At 39.4% G+C, this 20,929-nt stretch overlaps 1 protein-coding gene across 1 annotated transcript in view; it reads right to left on the bottom strand.

Annotated features, from left to right (window-relative positions):
* The window catches only part of LOC310726766 (Fc receptor-like protein 5), a 102,035-nt gene that overhangs the window by 21,219 nt on the left and 59,887 nt on the right, over positions 1-20,929 (bottom strand). The window lies entirely within an intron of this gene.

Raw genomic sequence — 20,929 nt, 5'->3', positions numbered from 1 at the left:
TCTGTACTCTTTCATCTCTTCCTGACTTTGAATCCTTTTGCTCTCTACCCTTGGACTCTGCCACTGACGCTTTCCTCTCCAAGCTCTCCTCAACCATGGACCTCCTCTGCCACCTGACCACTAAACCTAAGAAGACTTCCTGTTCTGCCTCCTGGTTGTCAGAAGTTTTGCGCAGCAATCTGCGAGAACTCAGATTAGCAGACACGTAGAGGAAAAAAAATTACATCTCAATGCAAACCTTGCATCTTACTGATACATTTTTCTTCCAATGCGATCATCATAAGCTCCTCAACATCATCTCTTCACAACTCAACTCCCACCTGCTCCATCCTCCCTGACTGGTGAAGACTTTGTGTCCTTCTATGATAAGAAGATTAAGGAAATCTGCCAGACCTTCCAGACCAACAATGCCTACACTACACAGCGAGGAATCCCCTACTCCTTCATTGTCAAACTTCCAAACCATAGGAAAAGTAGGGATACTACAATTCATCCGATCTTGCAATCCCATCCCCTGCCCTCTGGATTCAATCTCTTTAAATATGATTTAGATTATCTGACATGACCTCCTGCCATTCATATTTCAGATCATCAACAGGTCTTTAGCATTTGGCCGTGTGCCAACTACCTTCAAGCAAGGGTCATTCTCATCTTGAAGAAATCTGCTCTGAATCGATCAGACATCAACAACGACAGACTGGTATCACTTCTATCCTTTCTTTCTAAATCTCTGGAACGCACTATTTTTTACCAACTGTATGTCTATGTTTCACAGAACGACCTCCATTATCCAAACCAGTCTGGCTTTAAAGCAGCACATTCCACAGAGATGGCCCTTTTGGCTACATGTTTTGCTCGATCAGCCAAGCTGTCATCTGTACTCATCCTCTTGACCTTTCAGTAGCATTTAACACAGTCAACCACAAGACTCAGAACAATGTGAATCCATGGTCAAATCCTGTGATGTGTGAACACACTGCTTTTGGTCTTTTTATGGCAAACACTGCATCCCCCAAGACTACACAAGCACTGAGTACAGTATAATCTCTTTGTGGACAGAATGTTTTATCTGATAATGGCAAATTCCAGCTTTAAAATGCAACACAGAGCACAACTGACCTTAAAATGGATTTATTAAAAAGGTGTTCAGTGTACTTTGGTGACCACCTCAACTACCAGATCTTTTTTCCATCTTTGGGTTGTAGGAGAATGAAAATCTCAGAGCACATGCAGCTAACATGCAACCTTCTGTTGACACTTGCAATTCAAAATAATCTTTTTGGCCAACTTTGTGCCACCTCAAACACATCAACAGTTAAAAAGTTAATTTAGTTCTTGCTGTCACACGTCCAGTTTCACACCTCCTCCCCCTCTCACATACATCAGTGCATTAAACGGACAGAAACTAAACCACAAGCACAAACTGCTCTCTGCTACCAGGCCTCTATTAATAACACTAATGAGAAGTGTTTGTTCTGGGTATTTGTGCACTATTGCTTTGCATTTGTGTGATATTATTGAGTATAAGTTTGAATTTGTTGTACTGAGATGTTTCTCTGCACTGAACATAAAAGTAACAAAAATCATGTGTAGATCAACATATTTCCTCAAAAAGTTTACTTAATTTCATGTTATTAATGTCAAGCAGATTTTCACCACAGCAGCTCAAAACAATGCAGTTAATCACAGCAAGAACTTCCATTGATGATTTATACAAACACCATCCAGTCATTTCCTTTCAGCAGATCAACAATACAAACTATACAGACTTGTTTACACTCATAACCTTATTTGAACTCCATTTTTTTTAAACTCACTCTGATTGTACTCTTACATGCTGAACTATTATAGTTACTGAAAGCAGTTACACTGATTTCTAATGAAGACACAAAGAGAACATTTACTCACAGAGTATCACAGGTAGTGGACTGAGCTCCATCTTGTCTTTCTAATGACAGAGTGGCAGAGCAGCGATGTATGTTAAAGTCTGAGCACTTCCTGTGATCTCACTTACACAGAGAGACAGATGCAGAGAGAAAGAAAAAAAGAGAAGAGAGAGAGAGAGAGAGAGAGAGAGAGAGAGAGAGAGAGAGAGAGAGAGAGAGAGAGAGAGAATATATGTGAAATGCACACATAATGTGTTTCTGTTTTAAAATAAAATAAAAAAAGCTTTTGAGGAGAGAAATCAGAATAGAATGGCCTGTCTGGATCAAGCTGACTGGAAATCCTCAATTCCAAAAAGTTACTGAGAAGTTGCTTAAATCCTGCTTTCATCTCCTTTTGATGGTACAGTCCTGTCCACCTAAAGCCAGGTTCAAAAATAGTCAGCCACCAATGAGAGACAATATGAGAAGAAAAAAAAAAAAAAAAAAAAAAAAAATCACATTGTCTGATTTTTAAAGAATTTATTTGCAAATTATGGTGGAAAATAAGTTTTTGGTCAAGAAAAACATAAAAACCTTTTTTGGCAATGACAGAGCTCAAACGTCTTCTGTAAGTCTCCACAAGGGTTTTACACACTGTTGCTAGTTCGATTTTGTTTCATCTGACCATATGACATTCTCCCAATCCTTTTTTGAATCATCCAAATGCTCTCTAGCAAACTTCAGACGTGCCGGGACATGTACTGGCTTAAGCAGGGGACTGCACCTGGCACTGCAGGATTTGAGTCCCTGGTGGTGTAATGTGTTACTGATGGTAGTCTTTGTTACTTTGATCCCAGCTCTCTGCAGGTCATTCACTAGGTCCCCTCGTGTGGTTCTGGAATTTTTTGATCGCCATTCTTGTGATTATTTTGACCCCACTGGGTGAGATCTTGCGTGAAGCCCCAGATCGAGGGAGATTTAGTGGTCTTGTATGTCTTCCATTTTCCCCACAGTTGATTTCTTTACAGCTGTCAAGGAGCGAGTAAAACAGGAGGCGGAAGCCGGAGTACAGCTCGCTCAGGTTTTAATGACGAGAGTGAGGGAGAGAGATACACACACACACGGCAGTCCTTAGGTTGAGAGAGTCCGAGGTGCGCGTGGGGAGAAGCGTAGCTGATCCGAGATGTGCTGAAAGGAAACGCGCAGCCAGTACAGGATATTGGAGTCCGGAATGAACGGAACACATACAGTCCTGCATGAAACCAGGAACACATACATTCACAACCAATACATACAATAACAAACAATGGAGTGAGTGTGAGTAATGAACTTATGTAGAAGCGGGGTGGAGTGATGATGAGCCCCAGGTGAGCGTGATGAAGCCTGGACATCCAGAGAGAGCAGAGGCATGATTGATGATGAGCCCCAGGTGTGCGTGTTTAAGCCTGGAGCTCTAGGGAGAGCGGAGGCATAGGGAGCCACCAAAGGGGGCGTGGCAGGTGGATCCCTGACAACACCAAGCTGCTTACCCATTGCAGATTCAGTCTTCCCAGCCTAGTGCAGGTCTACAATTTTGTTTCTGGTGGCCTTTGACAGCTCTTTGGTCTTGGCCATAGTGGAGTTTGAAGTCTGACTGTTTGAGGTTGTGGACAGGTGTCTTTTATACTGATAACGAGTTCAAACAGTGGCCAATAATACAGGTAACAAGTGAAGCACAGAGGAGCCTTTTAAAAAAAGAGGTTACAGGTGTGTGAGGGCCTGATTTTGCTTTTTTGTTGGTGACCAAATACTTATTTCCCACCATAATTTGCAAATAAATTCTTTACAAATCAGACAATGTGATTTTCTGGATTTTTATTTTTGATTTTGTCTCTCATAGTTAAAGTGTACCTGTGATGAAAATAACAGGCCTCTTGCACAATTGGTGGCTGACTAAATACTTTTTTGCCCCACTGTATGTAAAGCTCTTCAGATGTAACTTATAATAATAACATCATTAATGGTTTAATTCCTTCTATGCGAACTTCTTCAAAAAGAAGATAATTCCAGAGGTAATTGAACCTGTTTTAAAATTGATAAACTCTTCCATTAGCACTGGTTATGTACCTAAACCCTTCAAACTTTCAGTATCAATCCCCTAACTGACACCTGACCTTGACCCCTGTCAGCTGTCCAATTATAGGCCAATATTAAACCTCCCCTTTGTGCTTACATGTACTTAGGAATAACAATTTTTAAATAAATTAGTCAGGATGGCAAGGTGATCCTGTCTAAAGAGACAAGGTGGTTAATGACCTGTTATTGGCCTCTGATCAGGGTTTTGTCTCTTTACTTGTTTTGCTTGACCTTAGTGCAGCTTTTGACAACATTGATCATACTGTACTGCTTGCTAGACTTGAGAACTTTGTTGGAATAAAGGGAACAGCTCTCTCTTGGCTTAGGTCTAATTTGACTGATCGCTGTCAGTTTGTTGATGTATATGGTGAATTTTCCACACTCTTTGAGGTAAAGTTTGGTGTTCCGCAAGGATCTGTCTTAGACCCACTGCCTTTCTCTTTATATATGCTGCCTCTGGGTAAAATTATACATAAATATGGTATTTGCTATGCTGATGATACACCGCTGTATATTTCAGTAAAGCTAGATAAGAGAGATTAGCTTAACAATATTGAGGAGTGTGTAAAGGACATTATACAGTGGATACTTGATAACCTTCTTCTGCTCAACTTAGATAAAATGGAAGTATTTGTACTAGGACCACATGCAGCCTAAAGTAAACGTTCCGATTACGTAGCATCTTCGGATGGTGTTTTTATCTCAGTGTATACAGCAGTCAAAGACCTTGGTTTATTTATTGACCCTATCTTTCCTTTGAGGCTCACATGAATAACATTACCAGGATCGCCTTCTTTCACCTTAGAAATTTTGCTAAAATTTGAAATATGTCGTCATTACAGCATGCAGAAAAACTAGTTTATGCTTTTGTAACATCTAGATTAGACTACTGTAACGCTTTACTATCTGGGTGTTGGAGTAAGTGCAGAAATAAGCTTCAGTTAGTTCAGAATGCAGCAGCAATGGTCCGTACTAGATCTAGAAAATATGACCACATCAGCCCTGTTTTAATCATCTACACTGCTCCCAATCAAATCTTGCATTGATTATAAAATACTACCACTGACGTATAAAGCACTTAAGGGTCTCACGATGCAGTATCTGAGTGAACTTCTGTACCAGTATGATCCTCCACACCTACTTGGTAACGAATTGAAATTTAATTTGATGAATTATAAACATATCAGAAATTAATTAACTACGGAAGCCTCAAATATTTATTTTAATGCTATGATTGTTCCGAATCTACTGTATTGCATGTCTAGTTGGTCTCAGGCGTATTAAACATCGTTAAAATCACAAGAATCATTATATAAAAGGGCAATACAAATCCATGATAAAAAGCCTCATCAGTACAATCATTGAAAAAGTAAATTTCTGCTCTATTTAAAATTATCCATAATATCACTGCTCCCCCTCTGAGAAAATTTGTCACACTAAATTCAGATAGACTTAATAAAGCCACACGGTCGACAGTCAATGGAGATTGTAGCGTTCCAAGATGCAGAACCACTTATGGGCAACATTTGTTCTTTTATAAAGCAGCGAGCTTTTGGAACACTTTTCCAAATGAAATTGTTTTATGTACAAACTATAGCACATTTACATGCCTGACTAAACAATGGCTATTAGCAAAGCAAACTTGTAAGCACTGAATGAATGTGACACGAACAATGTAGATTATGAGTGAGTGAGTGCTAGATTCATGAAGTGGAGAGTGTTTTTATGATGTGAGTGAAGTAAAGTTTTTCTTGTTAAGCTACTGTATATCATGGAGAGTGTTTTTAATGGTAAGTGAAAAAGTTTTTCCATGTATGATATTGTATGTATTTTATGACTTTTTGTAAATGTAACATCTGTCTAGGGACTGCAGGTGGAAATTAGCATTTTTTTTTTGTTTTGCTAATCATTAAATCACTATTTTTGCAAGTTGTCACTCACAGGACTTGCTCGTGAAGAACATCTCCGAAGAAGTGTGTTTTTGGTTGTGAGAGAAGAAGAAACTTGTTCAGTATTTTCCATATAGACACGTCCTGCTGTAGTCATGGTTACTGCTGTTGTATCTGATTTTAAATTTCAGACTCAGTATCCAATTCTGGATTAAATATGTACAACTGGATCTGATTATTAGCCATAGTTTAATTAGACTATAAAGTTTTGTTCCTGTTTAATTTATATTGATGCCACAGTTAGCAGATCACTACACAAAAACTGCATGTGCGTGCAACTCTTTAGATCCCCCATCTCACACCTTCAGGACCTTGGCTGTTTTCAGAGAGAAGCATAAAGCTGCATATTTCTTTTATAAACGTGGTCAAACTAAAGATTTTTTAGAGATATAAAGGATGCAATACTTATCTACAGGTACACAAGAGTAACATGCAATTGGCCAAAACTGTGTGTGTGTTATGTCCCATTTAAAACAGGAAGAGTCTCCTGTAATTTATAATTCTCCAGGGGGGGAGTTTTCACTTGTGTATGTTTATATTCAGAGAAAATGTTTTGTTCTTTCAGATTTCTATTCTAATTATTTATGTCTTATATCTTAAATTAAAGTTAGTTTTTTTTTTTTTCTTTCCTGTTCAAGTATGAATTCATTCAAGCAAGTACCTTATATGGCAGACCTGCCCCATCTCTATTGAAGGTGTGATAAAAGATGGTTTTAAGTAATCTGCCTTGCAGGTGCAGGTCATCCAGATTAATCATCTTGGAGAATTTTGGGTAATTAAATTCACCTGAATAGCTGCCCTCACTGTGATACTGCTGCCCTCTGCTGGCTGCTGTAGGTGTAGCACAGCCTCTTACAGTAATAATAGTAAATAAATGTTGTTTTTTTTACTGTAAAATATGCATGAAGCAATTGTCTTGCTCAATTGGAAAAAGTGTGTAATGTTCTTCACTGAAGTCACTTTTTGTAGACTGTGTTAGTGCTCATTTACAACATTGATTTAAATAACAGGTTGATTGACACGCCCCTAAACCTGACTATTGAATTCTTCTACAGCAAGGGTCTGCGGCCCCCTGGTGGTCCGCGGCGGCATTGCATGTAGTCCGTGACAGCCTACATAATTTCACTATTAAAATCACCTTTTTTCCATAATTTATTTTTCCAAACATTTCCTGAATATTTCAACTACATACAGTGCCTTGCGAAAGTATTTGGCCCCCTTGAACTTTGTGACCTTTTGCCACATTTCAGGCTTCAAACATAAAGATATGAAACTGTAATTTTTTGTGAAGAATCAACAACAAGTGGGACACAATCATGAAGTGGAACGAAATTTATTGAATATTTAAAACTTTTTTAACAAATAAAAAACTGAAAAATTGGCCGTGCAAAATTATTCAGCCCCTTTACTTTCAGTGCAGCAAACTCTCTCCAGAAGTTCAGTGAGGATCTCTGAATGATCCAATGTTGACCTAAATGACTAATGATGATAAATAGAATCCACCTGTGTGTAATAAAGTCTACGTATAAATGCACCTGCACTGTGACAGTCTCAGAGGTCTGTTTAAAGCGCAGAGAGCATCATGAAGAACAAGGAACACACCAGGCAGGTCCGAGATACTGTTGTGGAGAAGTTTAAAGCCGGATTTGGATACAAAAAGATTTCCCAAGCTTTAAACATCCCAAGGAGCACTGTGCAAGCGATAATATTGAAATGGAAGGAGTATCAGACCCCTGCAAATCTACCAAGACCTGGCCGTCCCTCTAAACTTTCAGCTCATACAAGGAGAAGACTGATCAGAGATGCAGCCAAGAGGCCCATGATCACTCTGGATGAACTGCAGATATCTACAGCTGAGGTGGGAGACTCTGTCCATGGGACAACAATCAGTCGTATACTGCACAAATCTGGCCTTTATGGAAGAGTGGCAAGAAGAAAGCCATTCCTTAAAGATATCCATAAAAAGTGTCATTTAAAGTTTGCCACAAGCCACCTGGGAGACACACCAAACATGTGGAAGAAGGTGCTCTGGTCAGATGAAACCAAAATCGAACTTTTTGGCAACAATGCAAAACGTTATGTTTGGCGTAAAAGCAACACAGCTCATCACCTTGAACACACCATCCCCACTGTCAAACATGGTGGTGGCAGCATCATGGTTTGGGCCTGCTTTTCTTCAGCAGGGACAGGGAAGATGGTTAAAATTGATGGGAAGATAGATGGAGCCAAATACATGACCATTCTGGAAGAAAACCTGATGGAGTCTGCAAAAGAGTGAGACAAAACCTGAGACTGGGATGGAGATTTGTCTTCCAACAAGACAATGATCCAAAACATAAAGCAAAATCTACATTGGAATGGTTCACAAATAAACATATCCAGGTGTTAGAATGGCCAAGTCAAAGTCCAGACCTGAATCCAATCGAGAATCTGTGGAAAGAACTGAAAACTGCTGTTCACAAATGCTCTCCATCCAACCTCACTGAGCTCGAGCTGTTTTGCAAGGAGGAATGGGCAAAAATGTCAGTCTCTCTATGTGCAAAACTGATAGAGACATACCCCAAGCGACTTACAGCTGTAATCGCACCAAAAGGTGGCGCTACAAAGTATTAACTTAAATAATTTTGCACGGCCAATTTTTCAGTTTTTTATTTGTTAAAAAATGTTTAAAATATCCAATAAATTTCGTTCCACTTCATGATTGTGTCCCACTTGTTGTTGATTCCTCACAAAAAATTACAGTTTCATATCTTTATGTTTGAAGCCTGAAATGTGGCAAAAGGTTGCAAAGTTCAAGGGGGCCGAATACTTTCACAAGGCACTGTACCTTTGTGAGAGCGGTTTTTCCACACTGGCATATCTAATGAACAAGTACAGGGCAAGGCTAGAACCAGAGATTGATATGAGGCTGTCACTATGTACCACTATATCACCACAAATAGACAGACTGTGTGGAAGTCACCACGCCCAGAAATCCTACTGGTAAGGACAGGTAAGGAGTACCCCCCCACACACACACACAACAGTGGGTAGCGGATTACTTGTTAGTCAGAATGGTGGTCCCCGGCACAGAACCAGTTGAAAACGCCTGTTCTACAGGACTGAGAGGGAATGCGCTGATGAGGAATTTCTCTAGCAGTTTGACACTGAATCTTTGTATTTCACTTAATAATGATAATTTGATTGTCTGAATCACTGCTGTAATGTACATTTCCTGTGTTGTGTTATGGACATTTTCAGTGTCATAACACAACAGTGTTGCAGTGTGTAGACATTTACTCCTGAACTTTACTGCACTGAGACAATATATAAAAATGAAAAGACAACAATAAATCAGTGATAACAGATTTAATTTTACATTAAAAACAATGGAAATAAAGTAAATATTTTTGTTTTTCTCTCTAACCAGCTTTGCAACACACTGAAATATGAATAAATGAAGTATACAGTTTTATAGCAGGTGAAGCTGCAGCCAGTGATCACACCTGCTGGAGCTCATTTTAGCTTCCTGTATTTATTTTTTTATTTTTTTCTTCGTGTATTAACCCTCTTAGAGCTTCTACAACATGAAAAAGAGCCAAATTTATTAGTTATAACCAAAGAATTAACACAGGAAATGTACTAGAAATGAAAAATAAACAAGATTTAACAAGAAAAGTTATGTTGTTTTTATAATGTTAAAATTTGCAAACAAGCAAAGTACATACAAAGTTTACTTTCAAGAAAGAGTACAAAAATAAAAGCATTAGAAAAAATATATTAGAAATGTTTCTGTGTACAGGAAGGAGATGATTATTATACTCTACTGCTGTGTACAGGAAGGAGATGATATTATACTCTACTGCTGTGTACAGGAAGGAGATGATATTATACTCTACTGCTGTGTACAGGAAGGAGATGATGATGATACTCTACTGCTGTGTACAGGAAGGAGATGATGATACTCTACTGCTGTGTACAGGAAGGAGATTATTAATATACTCTACTGCTGTGTACAGGAAGGAGATGATATTATACTCTACTGCTGTGTACAGGAAGGAGATGATGATACTCTACTGCTGTGTACAGGAAGGAGATGATTATGATACTCTACTGCTGTGTGCAGGAAGGAGATGATGATGATACTCTACTGCTGTGTACAGGAAGGAGATGATATTATACTCTACTACTGTGTACAGGAAGGAGATGATGATACTCTACTGCTGTGTACAGGAAGGAGATGATGATACTCTACTGCTGTGTACAGGAAGGAGATGATTATGATACTCTACTACTGTGTGCAGGAAGGAGATGATGATGATACTCTACTGCTGTGTACAGGAAGGAGATGATATTATACTCTACTACTGTGTACAGGAAGGAGATGATGATACTCTACTGCTGTGTACAGGAAGGAGATGATGATGATACTCTACTGCTGTGTACAGGAAGGAGATGATATTATACTCTACTGCTGTGTACAGGAAGGAGATGATGATGATACTCTACTGCTGTGTACAGGAAGGAGATGATATTATAATCTACTGCTGTGTACAGGAAGGAGATGATGATACTCTACTGCTGTGTACAGGAAGGAGATGATTATTATACTCTACTGCTGTGTACAGGAAGGAGATGATGATACTCTACTGCTGTGTACAGGAAGGAGATGATTATGATACTCTACTACTGTGTACAGGAAGGAGATGATTATTATACTCTACTGCTGTGTACAGGAAGGAGATGATGATACTCTACTGCTGTGTACAGGAAGGAGATGATGATACTCTACTGCTGTGTACAGGAAGGAGATGATGATACTCTACTGCTGTGTACAGGAAGGAGATGATATTATACTCTACTGCTGTGTACAGGAAGGAGATGATGATACTCTACTGCTGTGTACAGGAAGGAGATGATTATTATACTCTACTGCTGTGTACAGGAAGGAGATGATTATGATACTCTACTGCTGTGTACAGGAAGGAGATGATTATTATACTCTACTGCTGTGTACAGGAAGGAGATGATTATGATACTCTACTGCTGTGTACAGGAAGGAGATGATGATACTCTACTGCTGTGTACAGGAAGGAGATGATGATGATTCTTTACTGCTGTGTACAGGAAGGAGATGATGATACTCTACTGGTGTGTACAGGAAAAGGAGGACTATATGCTACTTTATGAGGAATCTCTGGTGCTTTAACTTTAGCAGGAGGACAGTTTGAGAGCTTCTATTAGGCACATGTGAGTGCTGTCTTTTTTTGGAGCATTATGCTGGGAAGCAGCAAACCCAGCCATTAGGGAGGCACTCTTAGTGCCGGTCCCAAGCCCGGATAAATGGGGAGGGTTGCGTTAGGAAGGGCATCAGAGATGGCAGGGAAAGGAGCAGTGTAGGAGAGTGGAGGTCCGGGTTGGTACTTTAAATGTTGGTACTATGACGGGTAAAGGGAGAGAGATAGCTGATATGATGGAGAGGAGAAAGGTAGATATGTTGTGTGTTCAGGAGATCAAGTGGAAAGGGAGTAAGGCCAGGAACATTGGAGGTGGATTTAAACTGTTTTATCATGGTGTGGATGGAAAGAGAAATGGTGTAGGGGTGATTCTGAAGGAAGAGTACAGTAAGAGTGTAGTGGAGGTGAAGAGAGTTTCTGATAGGGTGATGATTGTGAAGCTGGAAGTTGAAGGGATGATGATAAATGTCATCAGTGCCTATGCTCCACAAGTTGGCTGTGAGATGAAGGAGAAGGAAAGATTCTGGAGTGAATTAGATGAAGTGGTAGATGGTGTACCTAGGAATGAACGATTGGTGATCGGGGCAGACTTTAATGGGCATGTAGGTGAAGGGAACAGAGGTGATGAGGAGGTGATGGGTAGTTTTAAGGAGAGGAATTTGGAAGAGCAGATGGTGGTATATTTTGCTAAAAGGATGAAAATGGCAGTGGTGAACACGTATTTTAAGAAGAAGAAGGATCATAGGGTGACGTATAAGAGTGGAGAAAGGTGCACACAGGTGGATTATCTTCTGTGTAGGAGATGCAACCTGAAGGAGATTGGAGACTGTAAGGTGTTGACAGGGGACACTGTAGCTAGACAGCATCGGATGGTGGTCTGTAGGATGGTTTTGGAGGCGAAGAAGAAGAGGAGGAGAGTGAGGACTGAAAGAAGAATAAGATGGTGGAAACTGAAGGAGGAAGACTGTAGTGTGAGGATCAGGGAAGAGGTCAGACAGGAGCTCTGTGGTGGTGAAGAGGTGCTGGATGATTGGGCAACTACTGCAGGAGTGATGAGGGAGGCAGGTAGAAAGGTACTTGGTGTGACATCTGGAAACAGAAAGATAGACAAAGAGACGTGGTGGTGGAATGAGGAAGTGCAGGAGAGCATAAGGGGAAAGAGGTTGGCAAAACAGAAGTGGGATCGACAGAGTGATGAGAAAAGTAGGCAGGAGTACAAGGAGATGCGGCAGCAGGTAAAGAGGGATGTGGTGACGCTAATGAAGGAGAAAAGGATTTGAACAGATTGGCCAGGCAGAGGGACCGAGCTGGGAAGGATGTGCTGCAAGTTAGAGCAATAAAGGATGGAGATGGAAATGTGTTGACTAGTGAGGAGAGTGTGTTAAGAAGATGAAGAGGGTATTTTCAGCAGTTGATGAATGTGGAAAATCAGGGAGAGAGCAGGTTGGATGATATGGAGTTGGTGAAGCAGGAAGTGGATAGGATTAGTAAGGAGGAAGTGAGAGTAGCGATTAAGAGGATAAAGAGTGGAAAGTCGGTTGGACCAGATGAAATATATATTTATCTACTCAGATATAATATGTATTTTCCAGCTAAAATATATATTTCTATCAATAATATCTAAGGTGTTGGGTTTAACTTTTGTCACATGTTCTATTTTGAATGTGAGTTTTGGTAATAAACAGAAGAAGAAAGTGCAAGACTGTGCTAAAGACTAGTTTTAAGTATCTCCCATGCAGGTGCAGGTAAAATCAGATGAATTATCCTGAGCTTGGTGAATTCTGCGTAACTAAGTTCTCCTGAAAGGCTGCTCTCAAAGTGCTGACAGAGTGGAGTATTAATCCATATTTATATAGTCAACTATTTTGTGCAGATTTCCTTTTGAACAATGATTTTAAAGAATATGTTCACACATTTCAGTTTCACATCAGCAGCATGTAGGCTTTTTAACACACATGGTAACTTTCACCTCATGAGGAGGTTTGCAGGTTTTAACTAAACAAATTTAGTCAGAACAATGAGAATGTTTATAAAATGCGAAGCAAATAACAGCATGACATTAAAATAACAAATCGGTATTATTATAAAAGCTACACAAAGCCCTAAAAATAAGCAATAATGAAATGATTTGACAGTAAATGCATCGTCTTTTTTTTAAATGAACTTTGTTCACTCCTCTATGACTGCATTCTCAATCCTGTCTTCATCAGTGTGAGCTGTTAAAGAAATGTACAATGGCATCAGTTTAAATTCAATATGTATTCCAGGTGTTTATGGCAGAAAATCCACTAAACTGCATTTAATCTTCTCCTAAACACAGTTTAAAGGGTTTTGTTGTAATGGAAGTAGTTACAGAAGTACTGAAAGAGTTCTTACCTCGAGCTCTGTAACATTTGACCAGCAGAATGATGGTGATCAGCAGATATGGAGATGCCGTCACTACACTACTGATCAGCATGAGCACTGAGAATGGAGCTTCTACATGTGATGGACCAGATACAGAATACAATAATAATTATAATATCACTATATTTATGCAAAACTGAACATGTTTTTGCTCAAACTGCAGTCAAATAAAAATTTAAAAACAAAATATATATTATATAAACTCAACAATATAAAAATAAATAATGTGTAGATACTGAGTTTAACACCTTAAGTCACAGTTGTAATGAATATATAAATGTTTTCTCACGTCTGACTGAGATCCAGCTTCTCGGTGACGCTTCTCTCTGGGTGTTTACAGTGGTAGAAACCTTCATCTGACTTTGAGACTTTATGGATAATTATCGCTCCTGTAGTCTGGTTCTGGACGACTGATCCATCTTTATAGAAATCAGCTCGGAGGTTTGAGGTATTTGTGTTACGATATAAACAGTGTAGAGTCAGAGGATGTCCCTCAGTCACAGGATGAACCGAACTATTCAGAATCACATCACCATCTAGAACAGATAAAGCCACATTTACAATATAAAACAATTCTAGCTAGAAAGTATAAACACTACAAGGTGTGTATGTTATAAATAAAACAGAGTAGAAATAAAAGTCAACTTATTTATTTAGCAATATTTTTAGGTATAGGTTTAACCTATAGGATAAGTTGAGATCATTAAGAAAATTGATCTGTATACAAAATAACTTATTAAACGTGAACATTTTACAGGAGTGTAATACAAGTCTGCAGAAAACTGTAGACACGAGCGCATGAGAAAAAATAACCTGAATTTTGTGTGCATCAGTACAGATTTCTGATGTCAGACATTATTTTTATTTATGGCTCATTTATATTAAATGTGGGAAAGGTCAAGATTGTACTAGTAGTTACCACTAGAGGGCAACAAAGACTTAGGATTTACTTTTCAAGCTGCCTATATATATATCTTTATCTTTATGTAACTGACAGAGAAGTCAGTTTATATTTCATTCTTATTTAATAATTTTTTATTAATGTTTTGTTAAAGAACTTTTCATTTTGAAACTGCTTAACCAGAGTTGTTTGAACATAGACTTTTATTATGAAAAGCTCAGAGCGACTCAGGTAGAAAGATGTTTGCACCACATGAAAGGTTGAAACGTTTTCACATTTAAATGTTTATATTTTATTCATCTGGAGTTAAAAAGGACAGCAGATGCAAGATTAAGTTCTCCTTTTCAATAAGCAGCCAATGAAGTAAGTTTTCATTTATATTGTATGTGATTAATGTGGATTGTGTTGCTATGTGGAAAAGAGCAATATCTGTGCAAAGACTATATATAGGCTGTTTACATTCAATTTAACTTTGTTTAAAAGGTTTACAGAGACAATGTTTGTGTTTTATTTATTCATGTCTTCATACATTCTTTATTTTTTTGTGTAATTAGTTCTCACGGCATCCTAAGGCATCCTAAGTTGGAAGCAGTTAATAAATAGCCTGTCATCAGAGAATCCTTGTGCTCGTGAAATTACTGTGGGGAGCTACAGTGAGAATTCATCTGCTCTTCACGGGTAGAAGAAGAAACATTTTCAAGTAGCAGTCTACAAAGCATTGAGTTAACTCCAAGTTCCATAATTCTGGATTCTACAACTACTGCATACTCTGGTAATCAAGAAGCTAGAGACATGTACATGCAAAGAGTTTAAAGGCATTGTCAAGTTAAGGCCAACAAGAAGATAAGCACAACCAAGCTTTAGTTAAGGTGCTTAAAGTGGACTTATATTTTGCCATTTGCTGAAGAGAGACTCTTTAACTGTGCAGCGCAGTGTTTAAGGAAGTGCTGATGTTATGTACTTACCGTTTAAAGTTTAAGTAATTGTGGTTCAGGTATCAAGCTGTAAATAAGATAATAATTGTGAAGAATAGGAAAGTGTAAAGCCTACAAATAACAGAATCTAAGTGTTGCTGAATTTCTGTTGATTGAACTGTTGAAATACCACTTTAACTTGAGTTAATAATCTAAGAAAGAAACATTGTTGAAAATTCCTATGTTCAGTACGATTCATGTTTCATGTGCAATCTGTCAACTATAGTATTCATTACAACTAAGAGATACAGAAAATGGCAGAGGGTGGTCAGTCTGCTAAAGGTGGCAAAGATATTATAACCACTGTGCAATCACAGCAGCAGTTGGAATCCCAAGAATGCGTAGACACACAAACATCAGTAGCTGTTGATAATCCAACAGAACAAGAGCCACGAAGAAGTCGAAGAGCACGCAAGTTTACAGAGAAAGGCAAAGAATTACATGATGAGAAGCTTATTAAGCTTAAAAATCGCTTTCAACGCTCTTATGAGAAATGGAAGGCTATTGCTAGAGATGCTAGACAAAGACTAATGGGCCGTCTCACTAATGACATACTTCAAAACCTCATAGATACCATCAGTGATGCTTCAAAGGATGTGGATACTGCTTATGATGAGTTACGGCAAAACGTAAGCCCAGACAGTGATATTCGTCACAGAGTAGACACCAGTGTTGCGGTCACAAAAATGCTAGTTGAGTCCGCATGGAGCCGTCTTGGAGAGGAAGCTGAGGATCAAGATCTTCTTAGACCAGAAGCATGCTGTATTGATACGGGTTCAGTGTTCTCATCCATAGCCTCCAAATGAAGTTATGGACGTTCCAGGTCTTTTTCTCAGTCTGTGAACAATTCAAGTGTGAGCTCCAGAGGTTCAAGTTTGTCTTCTGCTAAGAAACAAGAGGCTGCTGCAGAAATTGCTGCAACAAAAGCAACTTTGGAAATATTACAGCAACAAGAGCATGAACTGGAAGAACTTCAAAGACTTGAGGCTGAAGATAAAAGGAGAGTAGCAGAACAAGAAGCTGAAACATTGAAGCGACGACAAGAAAGAGAAGAAGAGGAAGCACGGCTACGTGTTAAGATTGAAACTGAAAATGCTGCCAGACGGAAAGCATTGGAAGACAAGCGCAGAGAACCTGAGCGCTTGGAGACACTAAAAAGGGTTAAATGCTGTAAAAGCACGAATGCAAGTTTACGAGCAGAACGAAGACTCCAAGAAAGAAACAAGAGAGCTACTTCGTGACTGCACATCTGTAATAAAGATAAATATACCAAAGTTAAGCAGCTCCATGTTACAGAGCATACCTCCACAGGGAAGTGTGACAAAATCACATCAAGAAGAATGTACTGCAGATCTTGTTAGGGTGTTAGCAGAGTCTATTAGCTCAAGTCGTCTTCCTATACCTGAACCTGCAACATTCTATAGAGACCCTCTCAGATTTAGTGACTGGAAAATCTTGTTTTATACTCTGATTGACAGAAAAAAAATACCAGTGAATAAGAAGCTTTACTACTTAAGCAAGTACGTGGAGGGAACAGCTAAGAAGGCCATTGATAGTTACTTTTTGCTAGGCACGGAGTCGGCATATCATGCTCATGGGCCGTACTAGAAGAAAGATATGGAAACCAATTTGTTATTGCTAAAGCCTTCAGAGAAAAGCTTGAATCATGGCCAAAGATTGCTTCCAAGGACAGTGTTGAGCTGAGAGAATGTACTGACTTTCTCAGAGGCTGTGAAGCAGCTATGCCGCAGATTAAAGGCCTTGAAGTCCTCAATGATTGTAACGAGAACCAGAAAATCCTTTCCAAGCTTCCTGATTGGTTAGCCTCAATGTGGAATCGTCAGGTCATAAAAAATGAAGAAGAAACTAAGACATTTCCTACCTTTAGTATGTTTGTAAAGTTTCTAACATGAGAAGCTAAAATTGCTTGCAACCCAGTGACATCACTTCATGCACTGAAGTCTAATGAAATTGAAAAAGGAAAGGTTTCAAGAAATCAAGACACCAGAGCAAAAGTGTTAACAGTTCAGTCCAGTGAGAGAGCAGATGCTGCAAAATGTGCCTTCTGTGAGAGATCAGGACATGGTATACACAAATGCCGTAAGTTTATGGAGAAAAATGTTTCAGAGCGAATCAAGTTTGTTCAAATTAGCAAGTTATGTTTTGGATGTTTAAAACCTGGCCATCGCTCAAAGCGCTGTGAAGATAGAAGTGTATGTGAGAAGTGTCAGAAGAAACACCCCTCATGTCTACATGAGGATCGTACTAAAGAAGCAAAGAGGACCCCACAATCAGATCAGTCAAAGGACAAGTTGAAGGAAAGAAAACCAGAGTTTTCTTTATATAAAGAGGCCACAAGTGAAGCAACATCCAACCGTGTAATACAGGATTTGATTAATACTTATACCTCTACAATCGTACCAGTATGGGTCTCTACTACTAATAAACCAAATCATGATGTTCTGGTTTATGCACTTCTCGATACCCAGAGTGATACCACCTTCATCCTGGAAGAAATAGCTCAAGCGCTTGACACCAAGAAGGAAGCTGTGCAGCTGAAGCTTTCAACGATGGTATCCAAGAGCACAGTTGTTCCATGCCAGAAGGTAACTCCTCTAGGTGTGAGAGGATTTTATTTAGATAAGAAGATCTCTCTGCCAGTAACCTATTCAAGAGATTTTATCCCTGCAAACAGAACTCACATTCCTACACCCAAAACTGCAGGAGTGTGGCCTCATCTAATGCATATAGCTGAGAAGATTGCTCCTCAACAAGTTTGTGAAGTTGGCCTTCTGGTTGGATACAACTGCCCTCAAGCTCTCCTTCCTAGAAAAATTGTGCCTGGTAAAGAAAATCAGCCATTTGCTAAAAAAACGGATCTAGGCTGGAGCATTGTTGGCTGTGGAAATCCCTCTGTAGACTATGGGGATGCTATTGGAGTGAGTCATCACATCATAATGAAACAAGTAATACCAAGTCTAGAGTCTTCTCTCAATCTTAAAAGTGAAGTTAAGTACATCTGTAGAACACAAATTAGAGAAATCATCACTCCACCAAATGTCATCAAAGCTCTTGAGTCTGACTTTAATGAAAAGGAAGAAGAGGACAGTCGTATTTCGCAAGAATACCTACGGTTTCTGTCAAAAATGGAAACAAGCATCAGACACAAAGAAGATGGTCATTATGAAATGCCCTTGCCTTTCAAAGAAGACAGACCAAACTTGCCCAATAATAAAGGATGTGCTATCCATCGCCTCAAATGCTTAGAAAAAAGGCTTAAAAGAGATGAAAAATACTATAAAGACTTTGTGGACTTTATGAATGAGACAATTGCTCGAGGAGATGCTGAGAAAGTCCCAACTGAAGAAACTGACAAGAACCCTGCTTGGTACATTCCCCATCATGGGGTTTATCATCCTCAAAAACCTGGGAAGATCCGTGTAGTTTTTGATTGCTCAGCAAAGTTCCAAGGTACATCCCTTAATGACCATTTGTTAGTTGGTCCAGAGTTAACAAACACCCTTGTAGGTGTTCTCTGTCGTTTCCGCAAGGGTCCGGTGGCAATCATGTGTGACATAGAGCGCATGTTTCACCAATTCCATGTGAAGGAAGAAGATCAAGACTACTTACGGTTTCTCTGGTGGGAGAAAGGAGATCTAGAATCCCAGCCGCAGGTCTATAGGATGAAAGTACACCTCTTTGGTGCAGCCTCCTCACCCAGGTGTGCCAACTACGGCCTCAAGCATATTGCCGCTCAAGGTCATGGCTGCTTCAGCGAAACCTCCATTCGATTCATAGAAAGGAATTTCTATGTCGATGACGGATTGACAAGTGTCTTAACTGTAGATGAAGCTATCAAGCTGATAAAGGAAGCAAGAGAACTTTGTAGCACAGGAAAGCTTCATTTGCATAAATTTGTATCAAACAGTCAAGAAGTGAAAGCATCTATTCCGCAGGAAGAATGTGCACAGGGTGCTGTAGATCATGACTTGGCTTTGGGTGAGCTTCACATGGAAAGGGCGCTTGTTGTGAAATGGTGCATTAGATCTGATAGTTTCCAGTTCAGAATATTCATTAAGGAACAACCACTCACTAGAAGAGGAGTTCTGTCCACTGTGGCTTCTTTGTATGACCCACTTGGCTTTGCAGCACCCTTTACCCTTGTTGGTAAACAAATACTACAGCAAATGTGTCAAGATAAAGCTGGTTCGGATGAAGCACTTAAGAATAATTTGCGACCAAAGTGGGAAGCTTGGCTTTCAGATCTCACGTCGACCTTTCAGGAAGTTCAACGTTATGAGCTTCATCATTTTTCTGATGCTAGTGCATCGGGATATGGACAATGCACATATCTTCGAGCCATTGATACATCAGGAGATGTTCATTGTTCTTTTAATAATGGGCAAAGCCAGAGTTGCTCCTACTAAGATTACAACTATACCAAGGCTGGAGTTATCAGCGGCAGTAGTTGCTGTACAAACAAGTGACTTGCTCAGGAAAGAGCTAGAGAGTAGTGTCAAGTAAGTTTGTCCCTGATGAGCGAGCCGGTGGCGACTGTGGCAAGGAAAAACTCCCCGAGATGGCATAAGGGAGAAACCCTGAGAGGAACCAGACTCAAGAGGGAACCCATCCTCATCTGGGTTGCACCGAATGTCCATTTGTAGCAGATATACGATGTTGAGGGGTACAGTGATGGTGATCAGAAGTGAAAAGTAGTCCTGAGTCAGTGTAGGAGACTGTTGACATTAACTACAGTCAAATCCATCCTCAAAGCCCCGTTCTTACTCCGGAATTTCATGGAACCACCCAAGGCGTTGATAAGAAACCGTCCCAAGCTGCATAGAGTGGCCTCCAGTCGAAGAGAACACTATCCAGAGGCAGGCCTGGACGAAGTGGGAAGATCCATGAAGGGGAGAGGGGCAGGAACAGTGGTCACTGGAGCCTCAGGAGCATGTTTAACTCGTCAGAGAGAGAGAGAGAGAGGAATGAAGGAGAGAAAGCGGTTAAAAAGTAAAACCTTTGTTGCCCTCTAGTGGTAACTACAAGTACAATTTTAATCCTGACCGTTTCCACATTTAATTACTTTTTATTCAAAAATCTTTAAAGTACATTTGATCTCCTTATAGTCTGAACACTCTGAAAAGAGTTTCTACACACCTGAATGTTTCCAAAGGGAGATTATTTACCCAATGTAAAATAGACATTTATTTATAATTGTTTTATTCACCCCTGTTCTCTTCTCTGTTGGTACAGTCCTGTCAGTCTGAAACCCGGATTGTCAAAAAAGAATGAAACAGTTACAGTTTAAAAAAAAAAAATTCGACTAAAATAAAACTTTAAAATCGAAACCTGAGAAAATGTCAGATGATTTATTGTAGCAAAGTTTTAAGGATTTATCACTTTATTTAAGTCATTTATTTCATTATTTCTCCTTTTTATTGACGTGTGAAGCAGCGCTAACTTGTCCTACTATTAGTATTTGTCCTACTTTAGTCGTGTTGTA

The sequence above is a fragment of the Silurus aristotelis genome, assembly GCF_946808225.1.
Source record: "Silurus aristotelis genome assembly, chromosome: 5".
Lineage (NCBI taxonomy): Eukaryota > Metazoa > Chordata > Actinopteri > Siluriformes > Siluridae > Silurus > Silurus aristotelis.
Note: the sequence above shows the minus strand (reverse complement) of the source record. Positions and strands in the feature narration are given on the sequence as shown.